The following is a 10,541-nucleotide window of genomic DNA, read 5'->3' on the forward strand; positions in this document are numbered from 1 at the left end:
CTCTTAGAATGAGTTTAAAATCAGGAGACATTCCTACTGAAAGGACACTTAGAAACCATCTCCCATCCCTGCCACTCAGAGTGTGATGAGTTCACCCTGAATCATTTCACAGACAGGGAAACTGAGTCCCAAGGACAGGAAGGGCTGCCTGAGGCCACAGGGGTCAATAAGTAACAGAGACAGGACCTCAGATTTCAGACTCCTAGCTGGTGCTCTTGCCACACTAGAACTCCTGAGGAAACGCTTCATCCATTTGTGGACATAAAATGACGAAGTCTGAGCTGGGTCGATTGTGAGTGGTTCTTTTAAGCCATAAAGCTATGAACATGTGAAAGAAACCCCACCATGATATAGCAGCAGGGATCCTGCCATTGAAGTCAATACAGAAAGATTTTTGTTTTGTCATAAAAAAAAGCAGGCCTGGAAACCCTGTGAGGCAGCAACTCTGCACCCCACTCACCTAAGCCCCCTGTAGAATTTGTTGTGGACTCTTCATTGCAGACACAAAACCTGCTAGGCGCCTCTTACATAGATTATGTCCTGACCCTTAATACAGTCTGAAATTATGTGTCCCCCCAAAATGCATGTTTTAGCCCTGACCACTAATGTGATGGTATTAGGAGGTAGGGCTTTTGGGAAGAGATTAGGCTCAGGTAAGGTCAGTAGGATGGAGCCCCCGTGATGGGATTAGAGTACTTATAAGGAGGAGAAGAGAGCTCTGTCTATCCACCATTGAGGACATAGCAAGAAGGAGGTTGCCTGAAGCCATAGAAGGGTCTTTACCAAAACCAGACCATGCTGGCACCCTGATCTTGGACTTTCGATCTCCTGAACTATGAGAAATACATTTTGTTGTTTCAGCTACATAACTGGTATGTTGTTATAGCAGCATGAGCAGACTAAAACACCCTTAATAACCTTTAGTTGCTCAGCTGGAAGAGCCTTCAGAGCACCTGGCCAAACTTCTCATTTTGCACTAGAACCCAGAAAGGGGAGGAGCAGACCCAAGAACAGTGCTGAGACAGGGGAAGAGCAACTTGAACTCAGGTCTTGAAGCTTTCATTTCACTTCTTCACAGTTGTAGAACATTTTGGTTCTAAATCTTATGGACTGAATTACATGCTCCTACCTCCACCCCAAAATTCATAGGTTGAAGCCTTTACCTCTAATGTGATTATATTTGGAGACAGGGCCTTGAAAGAAGCAACTAAGGTTAAATGAGGACACCAGGGTTGGGCCCTAATCTAACTGGACTGGTTTCTTTATAGGAAAAGGTAGAGACACCACAAAAGAAGAAAGGCAGAGGAAAAGCCATGAAAGGACACAGAAGGAAGGCAGAGAAGAGCAAGAAGAGAGAGTTTAGAAAAAACAACCCTGCCACACTCTCATCTTGGACTTCAGAACTGTGGGAAATAAATTTCTGTTGTTGAAGCCACCTATCTGTAGAATTTTGTTATGGCTACCCTAAGAAGTTAAGATAGATATGGAGAGTCTCCCGCAAGATTCCTCGAATACTGGGCATGTCTTTATGAGGACAGATCAATGTAAGAGAGCATTGGTCAGAAAAATCCAGGAGACTCGAATGTGGTTCAGAAACAGGATGGAGCCAGTGGAGCAATGGGAAGCCAGGCAATAAGAACTGATGGCTCTTCACCCTGAGTTCTGCAATTCTGATGACCCACCTAGTTTCCACATTGCATTGTGCTAGTCTGCCTCCTTCTTCTCCCCAAGGCTCACTGGCTCATACTTAGCCCCTGGCTTTCCCAGTTCAAACCGGAGAGACCTGATCTCTGCAGGTAATCAGTATCCACTCGTGGAGGCAACGCCTTTATCCAGGCTGCTTCATCAAGCTGTAATGGGGCCAGCTGTTCACCTACCCGCTGCCTGAGCAGCAGTCAGCAGCGGCTGGGGAGAGGCAGTCACATGTAAAGACTCAGTACTCAGTATGGTCCAGGACCAGCCATGACTGCCTTCCTTGGGGCTTGTTGGAATGAAGAATCTTAGCCTCATCACATAACTCAGAGAAGTGCTAGTTTAGAGCTTGACTCTCTCAGCAAATCTCTGCATTGAGACAGTTCCCTTAGAAGGAACTTGCTGGCTTATACTCCTGCCTAGGGCAGAAGTTCTCCAGTTTTAAAAATAAATAAGAGGAGCCAGTAGGTGGCACAGTAGTTGAGGCACTAGATTCCACATGGCCACCGTTCAAATACCAGAGTTCAAGTGCCAGACACAACAGCCTGAAAAAGTTCAAGTGCCAGACACAGCAGTTCAAGTGCCAGACTCAACAGTTCAAATGCCAGACCCAACAGCCTGAAAAACACACTGGCGTGTGTGCACATATTCCAAAATCCCAAGAGGAGAATGGAGAAGAAGGGATTGCAACATAGCCATCACCCAGGGTGTGCTTTCTCACTTTCCCTCTCTCTCTGTCTCTCTCTCTCTGTCTCTCTCTCTCTGTCTCTCCAGCAAGTTTTTATATATATATATATGTGTGTGTGTGTGTATGAATTCCCTGGGCTGCTCATCAAGAAGATAGCTTGCTCCTCCTATGCATAGAGATTCCTAAATCTAGACAGGGTCCAAGAATTTGCCTCTAAGCAAATCCCCGCACTCACCCATCCATCCACCTGCCTAGGTGATTTGACAGGAGATGGGTCATGACCTCATGCTCAGAAACATTATTCAAGATAAAGACCTGGAAGGTCCTGACTCCAAGCTTGTGCCTCTCCATCACACCAGTCCTACCTAGATTCTCTTAATAAGGTAAAACATGTCTGGTCATCCCTTGCTTAAAACCCTTCCCTGACTCCCCATACCCCCAGACCAAATTCCAGCCCCTGAGCCTGGCTGGGAGGACCTTCATGATCTGTCTCATTTCCAACTCCTATTGCTATCCCTCCCATAGGGTGCCCCACAATTTGCCCCTGTGCCTTTGCTAATGCTCTTCCCTCTGCCAGGCAAGTCCTTCCCCTTCTCTTCCACTTGACAAATACCCATTTTCCTTTTAAGACTCCAGCTTCACTCAGTCAGAAAAGAGCTAGCTAGTGCTCCCTCCCCACGGTCCTCCCTGAAATTGCTTCTGGGTTGCAGTTATCATTGCTGTGCTGTAATTGTTGCCCTTCCAGACTAGTCAGCGAGGTCCTGGAAGAGAGAAACTGGCTCTTGTCCAACTCTGATTCCCAGACCCCAACACAACAGGTGCAAAATACTGGCTGCTCAGACTGGAGCTGAGTCCAGCCACTGCCCACCAAGCTTCAAAGCAGGGAGGAACCAGCTCCCAGAACTCGGGAACTCCAGCTGAAGCAAGATAGAAATACTCAGATAGATGCTTGGCAAAACTACTCTTCTCTCTGTAGTAGCAATACATAAAAGGCACCAACAATAATCAGTATTTAAACAATAACAACAAAATGTTTCCATGTTCCTGAAAGAAGAGCAATTGCAGACTGTCTTTTCCACGGATGGCACAAGCTAAGTCCCATCACTCCCAACAAGTCAGAATGAACCAAGTTCCCTGGCAAGTGTCAGGTGGACAACTTCGGAGGAACCTAAAAAGCAGATCCTGAAGATCAGAATCACTACAAACTAAATTGGGTCTTCACCCAGCACCTGGTGATGCCCCACCCCTCCCCGGGCAGGAAAGGAAATTTAAAGACTCAGTCCAAACTGGCTGATGTTGTTCCTACTTAGCAGACAACTGGGACCACAACAATGACTTCTAATAGGATTAACATACCTGCAAATAATCGTTGTATTGCTGGGTCCCATAGGACGTGATGGTTTAGCCTAGTGATGGGAGGCAGGAGAGCAAAAGGCCTTTAAAAAATATAAAGCATATGGTTATACCCCAGACCATTTAAATCATGACACTGAAAGTGAGCCCTGGATTAGGATCTTCTTAAAGCTCCTAGGTGATTCTAATGCCCACATTTAATTGGAAAATGCTGGCCTAGATGCAGGGCTGGGAACAGCATAAAGCAAAGCACCCAAGTGTTCATTTATTCTACTTCCCTGAAATTCTCTCCTGCCAGTCACTGAGCTAAGTGTGGGTAAAAAAAAAAAAGGAGAAATGTCATTCTCTGGGCCTCCAGGGTTCATGCAGTTCATAGTCTGTTCTCAAAGCCATGCAGCCCTGGCCTCTGAGAACAAGGTGTGGTGTCAGGGGGCCAGGAATGACACCTAGGGAATGCCACCTAGGATGGGTATTCCCAAGAGTTTAGCATTCACAGAAGTGAAAAATTAAAAATGAAGAAATAAATCATATTTCCCAGCCAGTTTTTTTTTTTTCAAAAGAAGGTATAGGATATTTTAAAAAGAACTACAGTTGACCATTAAAATCAATTCACAAAACAATCTTGGGCCAGATTGTTTGATGAGTCAGCATGTTTAGATCCCACACAGCTGACTAGAGGGTCCAAGTTTCAAACGCTTTGAAAAATGCCAGGCACGTGTGTTTGTGTGTTCAAAATCCCAAAAGGAGGGAGAAATGGAAGAGAAGGGATTACAGTGTGACCATTCCCTACAGAGGATGTTTTCTTGCTTTTCCTCTCTCTCTCTCTCTCTGAGAGAGAGAGAGAGCACGTGCAGCCTCTGACAAAATTAAAAAAAAAAAGAATCTGATTTTAAGTTCTTTGAACTGCAAAAGCCTTTGGAGGAAGATAAAGCCTATTCTTTCAGCTGCACCCCAGGGCCCAGAAAGACACATTTGGAATGGAATAATGATAACAGCAATGGATGGTGATAATAACAGATGCTTATTAACACTAACTACACTCACCATGTACCAGGCACTGCTATGTAGTACTTTCATGACCTCCGTGAATTCTCACAATCCTGAGAGGTACTTATATCAGTGGGGGGTTAGCATAAGAAACTGAAACAATTCTGGATATTTTAAGTAGAATAGGATTTAATAAAGAAAACTAAGCATTACACAATCATTGGAAGAGCTAGAAGAGTAGACGCTAATGTTGATGCCCAAGACTGATTTACAGAACTATATTAACTGGTCAGTTTCCGGAGATGCTACCCCAGAGGCTGACACTAGAGCTACTGATTCCATGACACAGTCCCAGTTTCTGTGAGGCAGCGATCAGAGCCAGAATCAAGAATCCCCCACCCCACTGCTGTCCCCATAACCACTGCCTACCTCGAGAGGCTAGAGATAGGACACTACACAGAACATCGCTGCAAAACCTCTTACTCCTACACCCTCACTTGTCAGCAGAGGGATCAAGAAGAAAGTCTGTGCCTCCTCTTCACTTGGCCACCCAGATCCTGAGTATATGTCTCTGACCAGCAGATCCAAGATTGCATCCTGAACTCTGGCTGCAAAAGCATCTGTAAAACAGATATTTTACTGCAGCCTAGAAGAGGGTAGGATAGAGATTAAGCAAGCCAATATACAGCATAACTAACTAAGTCATAGTAATTACTAGTATTCTTTATCTTAAAGACAAAGAAACTGAGATGTAAAAAGCTCAATTTTCCCAAGGTAACCCAGTCAATTACCAGTGGAGCCAGGATTTGAACCCATGGGGTCTGACTTCAGAGTTCTCACTCTAAAAATGATCCCTTTCAAAAAAGGACCATTAGACTTCATATTATAAAAGAGATATACTAGACCAGCCCCGTAGCACAGTGGTTAAACCCTTTGTCTAGGAAGCTGGGTCCCACATAGCTGACTAGGGTGTGAATCCCAGCCCCAGTGGTTTGAAAAACATGCCAGGCATGTGTGTATGTGTGCCCAAAATTCTGAGGGTATGAAGAAAGGGAGGAAAAGGGATTTCAGTGTGATCATACCCACTGAGGGGTTCTCTCTGTTTCTCTGGCAAGCACATGCCCCCTCTATAAATTAAAAAAGAGAGACAGAAAGAGAGTGAGAGATTCTTTTCTTAACTGCAGAAAATTACAATATAAACTTTATGTTTTGACATTAACTTATCAGAAAAATTACATTATCAGAAAAATTAGCATTTAACTACTATGCCACCTGCTGGTCCCATTAAGAACTTACAAATCATCACTGTATAAAATGTTCGATGCTGATAGAAATAGAAAATAATGTCACACTACTCAACTCAGAATATCCTGGAAGAAGAGAAAGAAACAGAAACTACATCCCCCAGAGTAGTAGCAACTTATCCTGCCTTATTCTTGGAGGGCTACTAAGAAATGTGAATAGGAAACTATCAAACTACTAGAAGAAAACATAGAGGGAAAACTCCACGACATGATTCTCAGCAGTGATGTCTTAGATATGACCCCCCAAAGCATTAAAAAAAAAAAAAAAAAAGCAAAAATAGACAAATGGAGTTGAATCAAACTAAAAAGCTTCTACACAGCAAAGGAAACCATTTACAGAGTGAAGAGACAACCCAGAGACTGGGACTCTATCTAAACTATATAAGGAACCCAAACTACGCAATAACAAGAATAAACAGCTCTATTAAAAATGGGCAAATGACTTGAATCAACACTTGAATAGGACTGCCAGGAAGAAGAATGTGACTTGTAGAAGCCTAGTAGGATATACGCCAAAGAATATTCAAACTGCCAAAAGAAGCAGCAACAACAATGGCAACAAATTAGCAGTCACCCAACTACAGAAAAAGGAGACCAGATAATGATGAACCTCAACAATTAGAAATAGAAGAGGAAGAAAAATGGAAAGAGAAACCTCTCTGAACTTCTACTTCCTCATCAATAAAAAGGGATCATAGTGCCTATCTCCTGATGTTTTGAAGACTATGCATAAAAGGGCCTGTCCCACAATCCATGAAAGCTGTCATAATTGTCAACCCTGCCTGGTTCCTGGCTCTCACCTGGTTCCTGGCTCCAGCCCTCCCACAGTTGAACCTCTGACTCCAAGTGTAGGTCTGTCTCTCTCTCATTCTTCAGGGCAAAACCAGCTCAAGACCAAAATTCTCTGGCCAGCATCAGCCTTCCCTGTTGCTATCCCTCCTCTGAGGGGGTTGCCCCAGCACTAGAGGTAGCCTTTGCCCTGGTGACTTTACTTTCTTATCCTCCTAAACTACACAACAGTCTTACTGGGTGTCTAATGAGCACCTGTAACCTCAGGTCCTACCTGGAACAGACATCATGCCTTGCTCTTGCTGTCTCTCTCCCAGAAACTGGAGCCCCAATCTAACAATCTAAGCCCCAGTTTGGTGGTGGATGCTCTATTATTCTGAGAGACACTTCTACCCCCTTAGGAAAATCCTAAGCCCCTCCTGTACTCGAGTGTCTGTTGCAGGTGTCTACCTACTTTGAACTCCACCACGCCATTCCAGTTGACCCCTGTTGTAAGCTGCCTGCTAGAGACTGCCAGACATCTCCCATCTTTCTGCCAAATCTGTGTCTGTCTGCAGAATGTGGTTTAATGAAATAGCCACATGTCGTAGACTCAGACTGCCATGCCCATCTACTGTGTGATCTTAGGCAAGTTTCTTCACATCTCTGAGCCTCCTCTATTAAATGAAGATAATAACAATTTTACTGGTCAATAGAGGGATGATGTGGAACATGAGTCTAACAAAGTGCCTAGCACACAGGCAGTGCTCCCTAAAGGCTCATTCCCTTTTTGCCTCTTCTTATCCCAGATGGCCCATAACTAGTCATGCCCAGTTGAAAATCCAAAGATATGACAGTGGTCATTAAAACAAATTTGTCACTTGATTCTATAGCCAGGTGCCACATGACAGCCATTAATTTTTCACATGAAAAATGACTCTGCTAATTGAAAAACATCAAAAAGATTGAGGTTTACACAAATGTTCAGCTCTGTTTATTTTTTCTAATTTACTTTTCGGCAGTCAGTAAGAACTTAATGAGCTCTCGTTTATGGCTTCCTCCCTATTTATAGATATTAGTGCCTGTGGTGTTCTGGATGTAGGTACTGAGAGCACTCAGCCTGGGCTACACAGCCAGCAGGGAACAGTTAAAATACCCAGGTGAATCCCAGGTGGGCATCGCCATTCCTCAAAAACTAAGCCGATACATTGTTCACTAGGAAAGCACCTCAGCTGCTACTTCACATCAATTAGATTGTCTTCCTCTTCTTGGAACAGATTTTTCTGACTTGAAACTCTTTGCGTTGTGCATTTGGTATGAGATGAAAATAGACAACATTGGGGCCAGCAGACGGCATAGCGGTTAGATCACTGGACTCCCACATGGCCGAACACGGTTCAAATCCTGGACCCGATGGCTTGAAGCTCACACCAGGTACGTGTGCATGCATGCACAGGATTCTGGGAGGAGAATGGAAGAGAGGAGATTGTGGCATGGCTATTCCCTCTGGGGGGGGGGTGATTTCTCACTTTCCCTCTCACTATCTCTTTCTCTCTCTCTCTCTCTCTCTCTCTCTTTCTCTCTCTCTCTCTCTTCAGAGAGCATACACGCATTAAGGCAAAAACTCTTAAAAAATAAAAAAGAAAAAAATAGATAACATTTATTGAGCAACCACTATGTTTCAGACACTGTGCTGTGTACTTTATTTACATGAATTATTTCATTTCATGCCCACTATACTATAAGGAAAGTACCATTATTAACCCTGTTTCCACACAAGGAAACTGAGAGACCAGGGCTGGTAGGTGGCATGATGGTTAAGGTGCTGGACTTCCACATGACTTGGCTATGATTCAAGTCCCAGACCCGGTGGCTTTCTTTATCACTTTCTCTCTCTATGTCTCTTTGGTCAAATTAAAATAACAATAATAATAATTAATAAATAAAATATATATCTTAAAAAATTTTGGAGACCCAATCCTCTGGATGCAGAGCAGTCCATTTTTATCATTGTGTCTACACAGTCATGGCCTCTTTCCAGCAAGCAGAGTGCCAACTAATGAGCTCTGCCCATTTCAGGAGGAGAGAGAGAGGTGGAAGAAGAGCACTGGGTCAAGACCCACAAGAGCCCAGTGACCTTGAGTAAACCCCCTCCCCTCTCTAGGGTAGGGCTGGAGCCAGAATACTGGCACCTAACCTTCTCCTCCAGTTGACCAGCCAAAAAAGACACACAAGGAAAATTAGAGTATCAGATTTATTAATGGCCAGTTTTGTACCCAATAACCCCTCACAAGTAGAACTCTTTGCCCAAGCTGGAATGGCAAGTTGGAATTTGGATGGAGGCCAAATCTGAAGGCCACATACTCTCTCCCTGAATCTAAACCTGAGAACCCACAGACCTGTAAAGATGCCCCACCTGGTCAGGCACAGAACAAGGACAGAGCTCTCTGAGTCCTCTTTCCATGGTTGAGACACCAGGGATCCTGCCCGCCAGTAAAATATGACTAACCCAGTTCTCTAGGAAAAAGGAAGGAGGGTGCAGGGAGAGAACCAGAGCTGACACTACCACACTCTCTGAGCAAGGAGACCTGAGGGCAAAAGTCCCCTCCTCTTTGGGCCTCTCCACTGGAGGGGGGTGGGGAAGAACATTGTGAAGTTCTTCACCTATAAAATAAGAGGCTGGACCACTGAGGCAAGGGGCGACATGTATGAACTGTAACAGCTGCAGCAATGGAAAGTGAATGGATTTAAGGAGTCTGATTATACCCGGCTGCAGACTAGAGGGGCAGTGAGGGAGAAGTGATGGCTCTGGTTTGGAGATCCCCTTGGGTTAAGGACCCTGTCTCGCTCATTTCTGTTTTCCCCTTGCTGAGCACAGAAGGAGCCTCAGGCTCCATCTGGATCTGTTGAATGAATGAGAGGATGAATAGAAGGGCTGTGGTTTAGCCGTCCTGAGACAATAGACTCACCGGGCTGATCTGAGACTTGATTCATAAGCCTTATGGTGCTGCAGGGATGTTCGCTCATGCTACTCCCATTCATTTTGACTCCCAATCACATAATTAACAGCTGAGGCAGCAGTAGTCTCTACAATAGTGTTTGTGGGGAGATTATAGAAATGAAAATAATTGACTCAAGAGATCAGCGTGTTACAGCTCAATCACTTGCATAATCCCAGACCTCAGGCCTTGGGAGTATATTCAGAATTTCGCCTGCAACCTGGGCTTCTGCCTTGCACTCTGGTACACAGCAGAGCAGGGGCAGAGGCTGCTGAGAAGAACTACACACAGCACAGGACTCCGTGAGGGCTCATCTCCAGCTGGGGATGGGGTCTCTTCTTATGAACTGGGTTTGCCACCACTCCCTAGCCTTGCTGTCATCCTGCAGACAAGAAATAGTCACCACCTTCTTCTTGGACTTCAAGTACATAGGCCAGGAACACACAGAATTGTTGAGTCATTGGAAATGTCATGACACACTTTTTTCTATGCAAAAATGTGTCAGGAGAGCCTCCAGCAAACAAGCTAGCGGCAGAAGAAGCCAGGCCTTCAGAAGAAGGTTCCACATGACTCCAGCAAACTAGATTTTTCAGGGAATGAAGATTTTCTACTAATAATTCAGCCTCCAGCAAACGAGCTAGCGGCAGAAGCAGCCACCATCCATCAGATGACAAGAAATCACCACTGGATAACAAGAAATATGGGAAAACAAGAAAATACCTCTCCTCCAAGGGAAAAGAGTAACTCTTC

The 10,541-nt window shown here is 44.6% G+C and overlaps 1 pseudogene; it reads left to right on the top strand.

Annotated features, from left to right (window-relative positions):
* Nucleotides 1–266: 266 nt before the first annotated feature.
* Nucleotides 267–10,541, top strand: part of LOC102485769 (thyroid transcription factor 1-associated protein 26-like) — a 47,017-nt pseudogene continuing 36,742 nt past the window's right edge.

Source organism: Tupaia chinensis, unplaced genomic scaffold (genome assembly GCF_000334495.1).
Source record: "Tupaia chinensis unplaced genomic scaffold, TupChi_1.0 Scaffold000383_1, whole genome shotgun sequence".
Taxonomy (NCBI): Eukaryota; Metazoa; Chordata; class Mammalia; order Scandentia; family Tupaiidae; genus Tupaia; species Tupaia belangeri.